Source organism: Peromyscus maniculatus, chromosome 1, assembly GCF_049852395.1.
Source record: "Peromyscus maniculatus bairdii isolate BWxNUB_F1_BW_parent chromosome 1, HU_Pman_BW_mat_3.1, whole genome shotgun sequence".
In the NCBI taxonomy this organism is placed as follows: Eukaryota; Metazoa; Chordata; class Mammalia; order Rodentia; family Cricetidae; genus Peromyscus; species Peromyscus maniculatus.
This window is the reverse complement of record NC_134852.1, coordinates 210,428,610-210,444,163: the sequence shown is the minus strand read 5'-3', so window position 1 is coordinate 210,444,163 and position 15,554 is coordinate 210,428,610. Positions and strand designations below refer to the sequence as shown.

Below are 15,554 nucleotides of genomic sequence, written 5' to 3'. Positions count from 1 at the left end.
TTTGCTCCACCCCTTGGCGTCTCTATAAAAACCCTGGACCAGAGACAGTCGGGGCCCGTTGGAATAGGTTCCAGGCCCTCTCGAGGCTATCCTTTATTTTCTATCTGTTTATCTCCACAACATTCTCCACTATAAATCCTTCTATCTAATATTTCCTGCCGCTCGCACTCAAGAAAACTCTGGGAAGCTGTGGGGGTGGTGGGTAAACGCCCCACATTTAATTATACTGTTTAATATCTCTTTTAAATGCCCTCAGTATTTTTCCTAGACTGTTTCTATGTAGGGAGGTGACACTGGCTTCTGACTTATTGCATTGCTGACAGTTGCCTTTTCAAATAATTACACTTATTCATAAGTGTGCTGACTTCAGAAGACACTGCGGGACTGGGGTTGTAGCTTAGTTGGTAGGGTGCTTGCCAAGCATTTACAAAGCCCTGGGTTCAATCCCAAGTGATCTATAAATACATTATGGTGGCGCTTGCCTGGATATCCCTCAGGATTACACCCAGGAAGTAGAGGCAGGGGGATCAGAAGCTCGAGGTCATCCTCAGTGTACAGTGAATTTGAAGCTAGCCTGGACTACATGAGACTCCGTCTCCAAGATTAAAAAGTAAATAGCAGTCATGAGTGAATGGCAGAAAACGGCAAAGTTGGCACTTGACGCTGGGCAAGTTTGGGAAGACGGATCCTGGAGTGTGGGACTCCTCTCTGAAAAGAGGAGGCAGTTGTTATGGTGGTTTGGGGAGTCTACCCGGTCACCCTGAAACTATGACATTATAAATGTCATCAAGCATCTTAACTGCTATGGAGATTTTACTCTGCCACTAATTACATGGAAGTAGTGAATTTTTGGTAGCCCTTTGAAAGTTCCATGTAGGAGCTGACTGTACCTGGGGTATCCCCCTCCCCTTATTTTGTTCAGAGCAAGGATTATAGATTTTATTCTTATTTTTTTATTATTGTGTATGTCTGTATGAACATATGTCACATGTATGTGATGCCCATGGAGGCCAGAAGAGGGCCTCAGCACTCCTGGGGCTTCTTAAAAACTGAACCAACTTTCCATTCCCAAAGCAAAGGTTTTAGTTATGTCTAGTGAAGTATTTTACACCAAATGAGAGAAAAATAACAAAAATCAGCTTCTTCAATAAGATCTACCAAGACCTTAAAGCTTTTTTCCACATACAATACATAAATACATAAATACAAAAAAAAGGACTTGGTTTGGCCTTTGATAGTGATGCAAGGGGCATTTGGACATATCTTCATTGTCCTGAGTACTATTGTCCTCTGCCTTTCCCACGGAGACTCACTGATGGCCACAAAAACCAGGAAAAGGTGTTTATGATGAACCCGGGGTCTGCAGGGAGTTTCCTGTTATTCCCAGGAGCTTCTATAACTGAGTTTCACTTTGGGAATGTAACAAGGATCAGAGCCTTCAGAGAGGAGATGGGAAAACCCCATCAAGTCGTGCATTAGGAGGTCCCATGTGTCACACAGTTTGAAAGCACCTGGAGATGGGTTTGGCCTAAGCTCCTCCGAGCGGCGTTTCTTGTGTGGTCCTACCCTAGCAACCGTGGTTCCGGTAGACAGTTCAGGCTTCAGCCCTTCTCCCCAGCCTTGCTGATCAGCCCCTCTGCTGATGTTGGTGTTTCTGATCAACTTCTGGATTATGTGTGTCTATACCAGCCTTTGCTGGGCCAAAAACTTCTAGTATAAGTTTGTAAAGTGGTAGAGGGGAGGAAATGGAAGTTCATGAAAAGGAAAAAAAAAAAAAAAAGACCGTTTCAGCTGCTTGATCAACACCACCGTGGCCCTGGAAGCCTAGGAAGTGCCCTAGAATTGTTACTCCACACCCCATAACAGCCTCATACAACCCAGAATCCAGGTTTGAGATGGACTGCCAAGGGGAGACGGGGACATGTTTGATGACTAATACAGAGACAGAAGAGGTCAAGGGTACCCAAGTGTGCTTCTGAATTCTCAGAAGCGAGGTCCCAGAATTCCCTCCCACACAGCTGCCCCGGGATATCCCAGTCCCGGGTGTGGTCCTGGCTGAAGGAGCTCTCAGACGGAAGAGAGGCAGGCTGATCTAGGGTTGTGCAAGTACAGTGTGTTGAATGACTTAGAGACCAAACCATGGTCCTGTGAGACTGCCAGAACTATTGAGTCTCTGCAATTTGGGGAGAAAAGATGAACCTGTATATGATTTAGGACAGATGTGATATCATCCTTGCTGGGCAATGCTGGGTTTATCAAGGTGAATATCAAAGATCTAGGGACATCTGTGGCACCAGAGTCCAGCCGTAAAGCTCCACACACCACACCGCCACTGAGGGCTGGTGTCACTCATACCACCACTAATTGTCCCTTGTAGTAATTTGTCTACTTTTAGAGGTTTGCTAGAAAATGATGCTGAAGAATTGGACTAGGCTTTCTTGGGGACATTGTTACAGTTACAACTCAAGATGGCTGCAGTCCAGTGATTCAGGATCAATCATTCCTCTCCACCATGAGTTCAGGGTGGAAGACTGAAATCAAGGGGTTAACAGTGGTGGGAACTTTGAGCTAGTCTATCAGCATTTATGAATACTGATCATAAATGGTAACATTGGTTTGTTCAACAAATACTTTAGAGTGCTCAGCTACTCAAAACTGGGTTCTACGCGATTACGTTCCACATGTGAATTGGGACTTGTCTGTGCCTCCATGGGGGTGTTAATCAGAAACTCATAGGATCACGCGGATACCACTTCACTGTCACGACGGGTCGAATCAAGGGACAGTGGCTGGAGCTGTATGAGGGATGCAAGCTCACTGCACGAGGCTGTCACAGGTCTCTCCTGACAGAAGCAACTTGAAGGGGAAGGGTTTGCTTGGGCTCGAGGCCCAGGCCAGCACGGTGGGACAGCACGGTGGGACGGCACAGTGGGACGGTGAAGGAAGCAGGAGCCTGAAGCCCTTGGTCACATGTCACAATCCGGAAACAGAACGATGGGTGCATTTTACATTAACATGGTCCTGAGGCTTGGGGACAAGAGGTGAAAGGTTATGGGTTAAAAGGGAAGGCTTTGAGCCCCTGAGGGATGGAACTGTGACCGGGTAGGAGCCTTGACCTGGAATCCCCTGGGAAATGGGCCTCTTGCCTTTGGGAGAGTGTTTTGATTGCATTAAGTGAGATGGGAAGGGTCACCCATCGTGGGTGGCACCAGTTCCTGGATCCTGGGCTGTCTACAGTGGAAAAGAGAACTGAAAGGCACCATGTATTCATTCATCCTCCCCGGAAAGGAGGCAGAGGCCAGGGATTTGCGTGTTTGTGGCGAGGGCAGGGACGGGTGGTAAAGAAGGTTCCTGTTGTGCCAATCTTAGATGGTCTTTTAATTAAAAAAAAACAAAAAACCCAGAGCCAGATAGCAGTGTGAACACTGAAAGATCAGAGAAGCAGAACAGCCAGCCACTAGCTTACCTCTACAAAATCCTCAGCCTAAAGAGAGTGAGTTCCTGTTTCCTCACACCATATATATCTTTCTCTGTCCAGACATCACTTCCTGGTATTAAAGGCGTGTGTGCTTCCTAGTACTGGGATTAAAAATGTGTGCCACCACTGCCTGACCTCTGTGTCTAATCTAGTGGCAGGGTCTGTCTTCTGATCCTCAGGCAAGTTTATTAGGGTACACAATAGATCACCACAGGCTCCTCCATTCACTGCCACCTCCAGGAAGAAAAATTTGAGTTGCCATGAAAAAACAAAAACAACAACAACAACAAAAAAAACAATAACACCAAAACCAAAAACCAAAACAACATAGGCTTCATTATTTCGAAGAACAGATTTGCATTTTATTTATTTATTTATTTATTTATTTATTTATTTACTAAAAATCACTTCATTTTTGCACAAGTAAGCCTGGGAATACTGACATGAGACCTTCACATCCTGGCCATGTGAAATACAGAGCATCCCTTGCCTATCAGGCCACAGTTCTGGGCTGCAGAGGGTTAAAGGACACTATAGCAGTTCCTCTTCTTGTCAGCACCAAGTACCTGACAAGGAGGGCCTCAGGCCATCACAGCAAGGGGAAGGTGGCCGGAGCATGAGGCCATGCTTACAGTAGCCATAGAAACTCGACAAGAAGTGGACCCAAGCTATACAACCTCAAGGCCCATCCCTGGAAACTCACATCCTCCAGCAAGGCTGGACCCCCTAAGGTCCCACAGTCTGGTAAGCAAGGGTTCAGATACGTTCCACACCCAACCACAACAGTTGTGTATGGTGCAGTAAGCCTGGGAAACGGGGGTAACAAGTGTAACCAGGGCGGGAAGCAGGGTGGGTGCAGGCGAGTGAGGCACATCCGCTCAGTCCCTGCAGAGCTCACTGGGGACGGGAATAAGGAGGGACAAGAGGGGTCCATAAAGCATGCGTGTTCCAGCAATAACCCTCCAGGACCAGAAAGAGGGCGCATGCTCAGTGTGGGCAGGAGGCATAGAGGACAGAGGCCGGGCTATGGGTGATAAGGACATCGATTTTGGGTACGAAGTTTCTAATAGGAATGAAGGAAGCCACAGTGTTCCTCTTCTCATTCAGAAGGTGCCGTTCGAGGGCCCATAAGATGGCCCAGTGGGTAAGGTGCCACAAGGCACGAGAACCTGAGTTAGAGTCTCGGGACCCACATGGTGGGAGGAGAGAACCGACTCCCGGCAGACGGACTCTGACCTCCACACGTGTGTACGCACGCGCGCGCACACACACACACGTACACACGCACGCACGCACACACAATGTAATAAAAATAAAAGCACCTTAACGTGAATCATATAGCTTTATTTCTTTTCAAAGAAACGGAGCTGGTTTTCTGTTATTTTTAGTTATGTCATTTGAGATTGCTGGACACTGAGTGTGGGGAGATAGCATGTCATGTGAGCACTTCTCCCGGGGCAGTGCTGGCGGACACCCTCCCACAGAACCACAGTCCAGCAGACGGCTGTCACTTGGCCGTGGGTTACAGGGTATGAAAAATGATATTTTGATAGCTTTTTAAAAAATCCCCTGTTCTTTTTTTATTTTTATCATGTCTTATCAGCTGAGTCTGTCACATCAAAAATCCCTTCTGAGGGGCTGGAGAGATGGCTCCGTGAATAAGAGTACTTGCTGCATAAATGTGGGAGCCTGAGTTCAGATCCCAGCACCCATCGAAAAGGCTGGATGTGGCCCCGGGTATCTGTAGCTGTGCTGACTGGCATTTTGTCAACTTGACACAAGCTAGGGTCATTTGGGAAGAAAGACTCTTGTTTGAGAAAATGCCTCCATAGAATGTCCCATAGGCAAGTCTGTGGACTGTTGTCTTGACTAATGACTGGTGTGAAAGGGTCTGGCCACTATGGTGGTGCTACCTGCCTGGGCAGATGGTCCTGGGTTTATAGAAAAGCAGGCTGAGCAAGCCGTGAGGATCAAGCCCACAGGAGCACCCCTCTGTGGCCTTGTATCATTCCTGCCTCCAGGATTCTGCCCTGCTTGGGTTCCTGCCCTGACTTTCCTTAGTGATGGAGTGTGACTTACAATGATAAGCTGAAATAAACCCTTTCCTCGCCAGATTGATTTTGATCGTGATGTTCATCACAGTAATAGAAACTCTAAGACAGTGACTCCAGTCCTGTGTAAGTGAGAGGCAGAGGTCCCTGGGGCTTCCTGGCTGCCAGCCCAGCTTCAGCTGCCGTGAGAGATCCTGCCTCAAAGAACAGGATGAGAGCGGTTTTAGGATAGAACAATCAAGTGTCTTCCTCTGGGCTAGGCATGGGTGTGTGAATACACACCTGCACACACAACACTCTACTCACATACAGGTGTGTGAGCACTCATGCACACACACACACCTGCACACACAACACTCTACTCACATACATACAGGTGTGTGTGAGCACTCATGTGCACACACACACACACCTGCACACACAACACTCTACTCACATACATACAGGTGTGTGTGAACACTCATGCACACATACACACACACACACCTACACACACAACACTATACTCACATACATACAGGTGTGTGTGAGCACTCATGCACACATACACACACCCCTACACACACAATACTATACTCACATATATACAGATGTGTGTGAGCACTCATGCACCCATACACACACACACACACACCTACACACAACACTCTACTCACATACATACAGGTGTGTGTGAACACTCATGCACACATACACACACACACACCTATACACAACACTATACTCACATACATTCAGGTGTGTGTGAGCACTCATGCACACATACACACACACACCCCTACACACACAACACTATACTCATATACATACAGGTATGTGTGAGCACTCATGCACACATATACACTCACACACCTACACACAACACTATAATCACATACATACAGGTGTGCATACACACTCACACACACACATACCTTTTGAAGTGTTTATCTAAAACTATTAGGAAGTATTAACTGTAAGGTAGTGAGTTAGAATGTACTTTTAGAGTTAGTCTTTTTAAAAGACTGGGTTCTGTGGGAAGGGCTTAAGGAGAGTGTCCCAGCTCCAGCAGCACTCACTTTTTGCTGTTTTAGGGTTTGTAAAAATGTTTCTAAGATTAGCATCATCCCATATGGAAATGTGCACTTACAGAATCCAAGGCTTTTCATGGAGTGGAGGCTATAACAATTGGAGGGAGGAGGCTTGGTTATCCAGGCTAAGCATTTCTGTGTTTGTTTAGTTAGTTTTATTTAAAGTAAATTTCTATTACTTAATTATTGAAGAGATAGCTATACTTTTATTTATTTACCTGGAAAGTGGTTAAAATGATGAACTTTTTCTATTTTTTAGTGGGGTGGGCAGAGTCTTACTCTGTAGCCCAGACTGATCTGGAATTTGTTATGTAGCCCACCTAGTCTGTCCTCTAGCTCCTTCTCCTGCCTCAGCTTCCTGAGTTCCAGGTTGCAGGCATGAGCCACCATACTTGAGGCTGGGTGGGGCTAGCAGCATCCACAGGGGAGGATGGGCTGGACTAGAGAGAAGGGCCAGAGAATCAGATGGGAGAGGTCACTCTCAGCATATAGACTCAGAGCAGCTCATTGGAAGGTGTGATAGACTCCGTGGGAACCACTCCTTGCTGGTTCAAATGGCATGTGTCTGTGGCCTTACCTTTCCCGTGGGGTCAGTTCACAGAGAAACACGGAACTTTCTCCTTGATGCACCGGATTTCAGAGGAGGCAGAGATGCTACAGTTCAGTCGAGGGTGGGGTGGAGGGGAGGAGCAGGAAGGGGGAGGGGCAGGAGAGGCACAGATCCAATATGTGTGGCCTACTGTGAGATTTAAATCCTGGGCATAAGCGAGGTCAGTCATTGTAAACATAGGTAGCTTCACTCCCTCTCTCCCCGCTTCCTCCCTGTCTCCCTCTCTTGACATCTCCTTCTCCCTCTCTCCTTTAGTGTTTGGTATCAAAACAGGGGCCTTGTGTTTGTGAGGCAAGCACCCACACAGAAGCTGTATCCCCACCTCATCCATGTATCTCCTGTGCTTATTTTCAGCCCTAAAGCTTATGTTAAGGTAATTTCTGCTGTGGTAAAAGATTTTCATGTTAGTTTTTGAATTCTGGGAGGTACCTTTGTTTCTTGACCTGCCTGTAAACAATTTTGTTTGTATATGAAATTTCACAACAAATTCTAAAATACTGTGCTGTCAATGATTTAGATTCATTAATAAACAGAGGTTCCAAAAAGGGCCCCTTCTAGACAGGACTCTTATGATCATATATCCAAACTCTGAGTTAACTGGAAACCCCCAAAAGCATTGCTCTGGAGCCCATTCAACTATCTGGTTGACCTTGTGAGTGTCTTCTCTTCCCAGACATGATCATTGATTTTGATGTGCATTTGGAAGTCACTGAAAAGCGATTACAATCCGGTTTTGAGGCTTAGCATTTGAGTCCAAGCATTTGCAGAAGTTATTTCTGGCAGGATCTGCCCCCGCACATCATTGTTGGAGAGCGTTGTGCAGCTATTTTGAGGCCTGAGCTACAGCAGTGGCCCTTCTGAGCTACCTCCTCAGTCACTTCACACTCACTGCTCTGCACCCAGCACTGACGGAAGTCTGAGTGGTGGAGAAGACTGATACAAGCTGCCTTCATTGTCTTGATAAAGAAAAACTGCAGAAAAGTAATAAGAAAGGACTTAAAGGAATCGCCAGAGGGGCTGGGAAGAGGTTTCTCTGGCTAAGAACTTCACTCATAAGCCTGAGGGCCTGAGTTTGAACCCTTGGCACCCACATGACCATGCAGACCTGTGACCCCATGAGAGCAGAGTCAGGAGCATCATCAGGCTTGCTAAGGTTCAGCAAGAGACCCTGTCTCAGAGGAAGAAGATGGAGAGTAGAGGGACAGGACCCCAGGCCTACTCCTCTGGTCTCTGAAGTGTATGTGCGTGTGCACACACTTGTGTGCATGTGCACCACACACTCACAACAAAAAGAGGAGGAGGAAATCTGGGTGTGACTGCACACATCTGTAATTTCAGCACTTAAGAGGCTGAGGCAGAGGGATTGGTGTGAGTTCTAGGACAGCCTGGGCTGCCCAGAGACTTCAAGGCCAGTGTTACTGCACAGGGGAGACTCTGTCCCCCGAAGCAAACAGTAAAAGTCAACTAAGACTTGATTAAAGTAGGTGGAGGAAGAGGACAAGAAACATTATTCACAATGATAATCCAAGAGTGATGTGGAGATGTCCTGTTCCCTGGCTCCATCGCATCTGAGTCTCCACACATGGCTACCCAGGAGGCAGTGATGCTCTGTACCGGGAGGGTAGAATAGGCTTTGTTAGGTAAAGTACCATTTCCAGAGCACATAGCCTGCGTGCTCATAAAGGAGAGAGAGCCACCCAGGCTCTATGCCCCTGCCCCCCCGGGGGCAAGCTCAGAAAGGCCCCTCAGGCCCTGCCTTGGGGGGTCTTCCTCTTTGTTTTTTGTTTGTTTGTGTTTGTTTTTGTTTTTGTTTGGCAGTATTGGGCATTGCACCTCAGGTCTCACATATACTAGGCAAGTGTTCTGCCACTGAGCTACAGTCCCAGCTCTTCATGTCCTGTGATGGGCTGACTGGACGGCCAGCATCTTCCCTCGAAAGTGAAGAGAGGACCCCCCAAAGGCTGCTGGTCCGCCATTAAAATTCCTAAGGATCATGTTTCCCAGGTCTGCTCTTATTGCAGTGAACTGGCCAGGCTCACTTGGAATCAGCAGCCTGCAGAGAGAGGGCAGCCCCCCTGCTGCTGATGGGGGGAAGGTCTTCGACCTGATGCTCCTGGACCCGCCTTCAGCCAGCTTTAACTCTGACCCTTTTTGGCATTATGAAGCCTTGACCTTGGTGGCACGTCAAGGGGATGGGTTTGTTGTGGCTTCAGATGGAGCTGCTGCTCGAGAAGGCCCGAGGTGTCTCGGCAGCCCTGCTCACCCACCGAAGCACAGTTCTGCTCTCTGCCGGCCCTGCCGCCTCCCCTCCACACTCTGTTCCCCTCCTGCTCCGTGGTATTTTTACAGCCCAGGCAGCTCTTGTTCGTTCGTTATTTTAAGGTTTAAGCTTCTTAAAAATGTGCCTGTTACTAATTTCACAACTTTTATGTAAAAATTCTTGGATGTCCATGTCCCCACTCAGCCAGTAAATTTTACTCGGAGGTGTGTGGAGTGGAATTCAAGAGCATAACGTCGACAAGGCACAGCTTTCGAGATGGGGAAGCAGGGCAGGATTCAGTAGGACGAAAAGTGAGGAGTGCTTTAATAATTGATCCTGGAAAAAAAAGGCTGTGAGCCTTTGTGCTGGCCGACTGGGGTTTTAATGAGAAGAATCTGTGATTTTCCTTAGAATTATGTTAAAGTTAGGTTAATATGCATATTTCCATTTGAATTTAACCTCACCAACTGAGATTTTTGTGATCATGAAGATGTAAAACATTTGCTTTGTGCTTTCATTTAAAAATACTGAAGCTCCTTTAAAAGCAAAAGAGTTAAGGGCCAATGAGATGACAGCCTCAGGGTCTGGTGGAGAGTGAGAACCAGCTCTCCCAAACTGCTGACCTGCACACATGCTGTGGTATGTACATATGCATGTATACAAAATAATAAAACAGTAATAACGGGGCTGGAGAGATGGCCTGATAGTTAAGAGTACTTGATGTCCTTCTAGAGGATCCTGTTCAGCTCCCAGGACCCACATCAGGTGGCTCACAATTGCCTGTAACTCCAGATCCTGGGGGCCAGACCCTCTCTTCTGGCCTCTGTGGGCACCCACATATGTGGTGTGTGTGTGTGTGTGTGTGTGTGTGTGTGTGTGTGTGTGTGTGTGTGTGTGTTTTAAAATTCTGAAATTCATGTAATATTCACTTTCAGATACTTTGGGTAGAAAGAGTAATGGTTGAGTCAGAGGTCAATATCTATGACTATCCTACAAACAGAGCATGAGTGTGTCAGGGCGGATGCTATTCATTAGCGAGGGATCCTGCACACATGGGTGTAGCACCTGTGTGTATGTGTGTGTGCCACATGGGTGTAGCACCTGTGTGTATGTGTGTGTGCCACATGGGTGTAGCACCAGTGGAGACCAGAAGAAGGTATCTGATCCCCTGGAACTGGAGTTACAGATGATGTCAGCCCTCCTGTCGGGCTGGAACCCAACCTGGATCCTCTGAAAGAGAGGAGTAAGTGCTCTTAGCCACCAAGCCATCTCCTCAGCCTTGAGCCCAGCTTCTTCTAATTATGTAAAAATTGCTTTATTTTTACTTTATGTGTGTGGTGTTTTGCCTACATGTATGTTTGTGTACCACATGTGTGCCTGGTGCCTGCAGAGGCAGGAAGAGAACACTGGGACCCCCCCCCCCAGAACTGTAGTTAGAGATGGTTGTGAGGTACCATGTGAGTGCTGGGAATTGAACTTAGGTCCTTTAGCAGAGCAGACAGTGCCCTTAATGGCTGAGCTGTCTCTCCAGGCCCCCACCCCAAGTTCTTAATATACTATTATCTTAAATGTGAGCTCCCACTGACGTGTGAGTGCGTTAAGAAATTAGGGAAATTAGGGAATCCATGATATGTAGAACTGAATGGTAAATTAAAATAAATTGTAAATTAAAATAAAAGGAAAAAAAAAGTAATTAGGTTCACCGAGGCAGGGAGCAGAGTTGGGGTGTCCAGGGAACTGGAGGGATCCGGGAAAGGTGTTCTTGCTTATGGGTACTGAGTTTCAGCTTTTCAAAAGGAGGCCCTTTCCCCGGATCCTGTGGATGGATGGCATATGCTACCACAACCGTGTGGACACACATACACCACTGAATTATCCACTTGAAAATGACTAAGATTGTGATCAGATGTTCTAGGGGTGTTATTACAACTAAATGGAAAGTTTTTAAAAGGGCCGATTGGCAGGTGTATGAAAGTTAATTCTTCACCTTCCCAAGGGAGTCAACGTAATAGCGCTGCTTTGTGAGCTCTCTCTTGTGTATAAAACATGTATAGAGGTCTCTAAGCATCGAGTTCTTAAAGTTCTTACTCTGTGACCTTTGTTCTTATCACGTAGTGGTAAATCACCAGCGATGACTGGTCTAACCCGCTGTCCTGCCGGCCCCACTGACTCAATGAACCCTGATTTACAGTCTGTCTGCTCCACTGGTGGGTGCTCGGGCTGTCCCGGGTTTTTCAGTGAATTCTTTTCCTGACAAGACAAGCACTGTTTCAATAAAACTACTGCCACCAGGTGGTGGTGGTGCTCTTGGGAGGCAGAGGCAGGCGGATCTCTGTGAGTTTGAGGCCAGCCTGGTCTACAGAGTGAGTTCCAGGACAGCCAAGACTTATACAGAGAAACCCTGTCTCACGAAACCGTCGATCAATCAATCAGCCAATCAATGAGATTGCTTCCTTGCAGGAGGGCAATGCTACAGCAATAAGTTAGGGAGAGGAATGGATCCCAAAGATGTCACTGGGGAACTCGCCTGGCTGCTTGAAAATGTTGGTGTAAGACAGTGAGAATAGATGCTGCTGGAGACTTACTGAGACAGGGAACAAAAGTCTCTCTCTCTCTCTCTCTCTCTCTCTCTCTCTCTCTGGAGCCTTTTTACAGGGTGGAAGTACCACAGAGGAGCTGGGAGGATGGGGCTGCTGGAAGAGGCTACATTTTAGGTGGGCATGCTGTCTATCAGTTACAACCATGGTCTAAGGCTTGCAGGTCACAAACTATAGACCACTGGTTCTCAACCTATGGGTCAAGACCCCTTTGCAGTCAAATGACCCTTTCACAGGGATTGCATATCAGATATTTACATTACGATCCTTAACTATAGGAAAATTACAGTAATGAAGTAGCAATGAAAATAATTTTATTGTTGGGGGTCACCACAACAGGAAGGACTGTATTAAAGGGAGTTTGAGAACCACTGCTATAGATAGAGATCACTGAAGTTGACGTAGGTAGAGGTCTGTTCCCAGGGAGACCTTGTGATATATGGGGAAGGAAATGGTGTCTGGGAGTTCCCTGTGTTTAGGGTCCTTGAGGAGGAGACTGAACAGAGGGAGGAGGAGGAGATTAAAAAAAAAGAGGCTTCAATTGCGTCACCACGATCCAAATCTTAGGTGATGCCATGAGGTTAAATAGCTTCTAAGTTCAGCTGCCTGGGCTTTTCCTCTCCCGACCTGGCGTGTGTGCCGTAGACTCTTGCCCCTTAACAGTTTGTCTTGTTATCCAGGCCACCATTAACAATGATAGAGCTGTTGGATAAACTGACTTGGCTTAGAATTTCAGAGAAAAGCCGACTGAGTCACAGAGGGCACAGTTTGTCATCTCTCAACTGCGCTGCAAAGTCGTTTCGTAAGGCTATGTTAGGTTCTCAAAGTTGCAGTTTAATTAAAGAGAGTGTGTGTCCATTTCACAAAACCATGCCAGCCAGACAGAGAAAGAGGCACCCCACGGGAGTGGTAAGCAGAAAGGACTTTTAAAGGGTTCAGTTTAGCTCTAAGACGGGCTGTGTGGTCTGTATCAGCACGAAGGTCACCTTGGTCTTTTCATGAAGCATCTGTGATTTTTATTCCCAGCCCAGGTGACTGGATGAGAGGTAAGGGGATGAGGAGTCGGAGGACACTGCTGCTTCTCACAGCTATGAGAAACGAGTTTAAAGGAACAAATGAGTCATCAGAATTGCCGATGACTCCCAGAAGTGGAATTGGTGGGAACTTGTGAAGTATGAGGCGGGATTCAACTTAATTATACTGTATTATTCTCTGTATTATATTAGACGCTGTGTTTGCAGATTCCTAAAGAGAATCCAAAAGAGTACAGATAAAGACTCTTGGCCATAAAGCGCCCTGCCATCTTGAAGGTGCATACCGAAAAAATCCCTAAAGATGACTTTCTGAGCGTTCTGTGATGATGCCTACCTACCCCACCCGCCGAGGATGATCTCTGCTATAAGAATTTGTTGTCAGAACTAGGCTAGTCCTTGAGCTCTTGGTGTGAAAACCTTGGATGCAGTAAGAGATGCCTACAGTTAAAGGAGGAGAAAGCCCTTCTGAGAATGTGATCACAGCATTATTTATAGGGTGCGTGTTTTCCAGCAAATGGTCCCTGGCCATCAGCTTAGTTTACTTAGTTACAGTTTTCAAGAAGGAAGCCAGAAGCTTCGGTCTAAACAAGGACGAGTGAGTCCTCATGGAAAGCTTGTTTGTGGTTTCTGTGTCATCCTGACTGATGGGGGCAGGGGTGTTTCTGAGGTCATGATCTCACTGTGCTAACATTGCTTCATTAGACCCCAGTTCTTAACCTTTTCCTGCTTTGAGCCCTTAACACCTATGAAATTTTTATACTACTCTGAGTAGCTAAGTTTAAAATAAGAACATACATCAAACATTTACTGATAATAAATCATAAAGAAATATATTTTAAAACAATTGTTATACATATATTCTTACCATTTATTGAAGTCTAAAGTGAATTTGTATACTAATAGGCTAGTATGCTTGTTTATTTTTTACATAAAGAATTAAATATTGGCTGAACATTTGAGCTGCAGGACAAAGAGCATCTTCAGTGTTTCTCAGAGTTCATCAATATTTTGATTTTATAATCATTAGTGCTGAGAATGCCGTGTTGCATAAATACATAGTACAAAATGGCAGGTGTGTTTTAAAGCCATTTCAGAAGTTATTGGAAATTCTGTCCTAATGTCAAACCAAAAATCATTTAAGGGTTGCTCTTTGTGAAAATCAAGTCAGCAACTGAATCAGGAATTTAAAAAAAAACAAACACTCTAAAACAGTTTGGTCCAAAGATATACTAATTTGATACTTAAATGCTGAATAATGACAGTAGGAAAATGTCTTTATTTTCCATTATTATACCATTATATTTCTGTAAGCGCAGAAAACATTGTATGTACAGTAAAACACCCACTAAATCCCCAACATGCGCAGTTGTGAACCTGAGCGGAGCTGTGTCACGCAGTGTGCGTTTGGCCAGTGTGGCTGATGGAAGGCACAGCACAAAGTGCATATGTCTTGTTCAGACGCAAGACCACGGGGAAGTCTCACACTGCGCCGTGGGAGACTGCTATCCCAGACTCACTGCGCATGTCATTTTGAATTAATTTTTGATTCTTACATGTTCATAAATTGTGTGTGTGAGTGTGTGTGTGTGAGTGTGTGTGTGTTTGCAGCAGGGTTTCTCTGTGTAGCCCTAGCTGTCCTAGAACTCAATCTGTAGACAAGACTGGCCTTGAACTCAAAGACCCACATGCCTCTGCCTCATGTTCAGAAACGTTTCATTGTTTCTAATTTCTTTTTGCAACCCCACCTTCAGTTGTATGACCCCACTCATTTTAAGACTATTAATGAACCGCGAGCACTAATCAGAGTAACCCTGTGTTCTTGCAAATCCCTAGGAGGGTAGTGTAATGACCCAGCTCACTTTCTCCTGGCCTGAGGGTCTGCTCTACCTATTTATAAGAAATCAGGAAGGATTCTCGATGCTTTCCTGAGGCGGCCCTTCCTCCTGGGGAGTCACCTAACCTTGGGATGCAGAAGCTAAGGTTGGAGAGGCCCAGCTCTGTCCCTTCCCTGGCATCTGGCAGGGGATAACTGTTATTGCTCTAGGCTTTATTTATGGACAAGTTGTGAGCTGCTTGGGTTTTGTCTGAACATGCAGATTAGTCCCAGGTCCCTGGCACCACTTTCTACACCACATCTGTCACCCACAGCTGTACAGCCTGGAAAGGGTTGCAAAACCCAGACCCAACCAAGTGTCCTCTTTGCATGTCCTGAGATCACGAGTGACGGTTTTCTGTTGGACTCGTCCCCTTTCTGCCCCTCTCTGGCCTACCTATTTTCATTCCCCCTGTATGACACACACAGGATCCCTGTGTCCCATTTGCCATACACAGAGACAATACAAGCCCTGGTTGCTTAGGGGGAGTATTTCCAAAGTGTAAGAAAACAGTCACTGGAAACTTCAGCTGCCTCTGTTGCTGTAGCAGGAATTTATTACTCAGCTATCTTGGCCTAAA

The 15,554-nt window shown here is 46.2% G+C and overlaps 1 protein-coding gene across 20 annotated transcripts in view; it reads left to right on the top strand.

Annotated features, from left to right (window-relative positions):
* The window catches only part of Ablim1 (actin binding LIM protein 1), a 314,113-nt gene that overhangs the window by 177,415 nt on the left and 121,144 nt on the right, over positions 1 to 15,554 (top strand). The window lies entirely within an intron of this gene.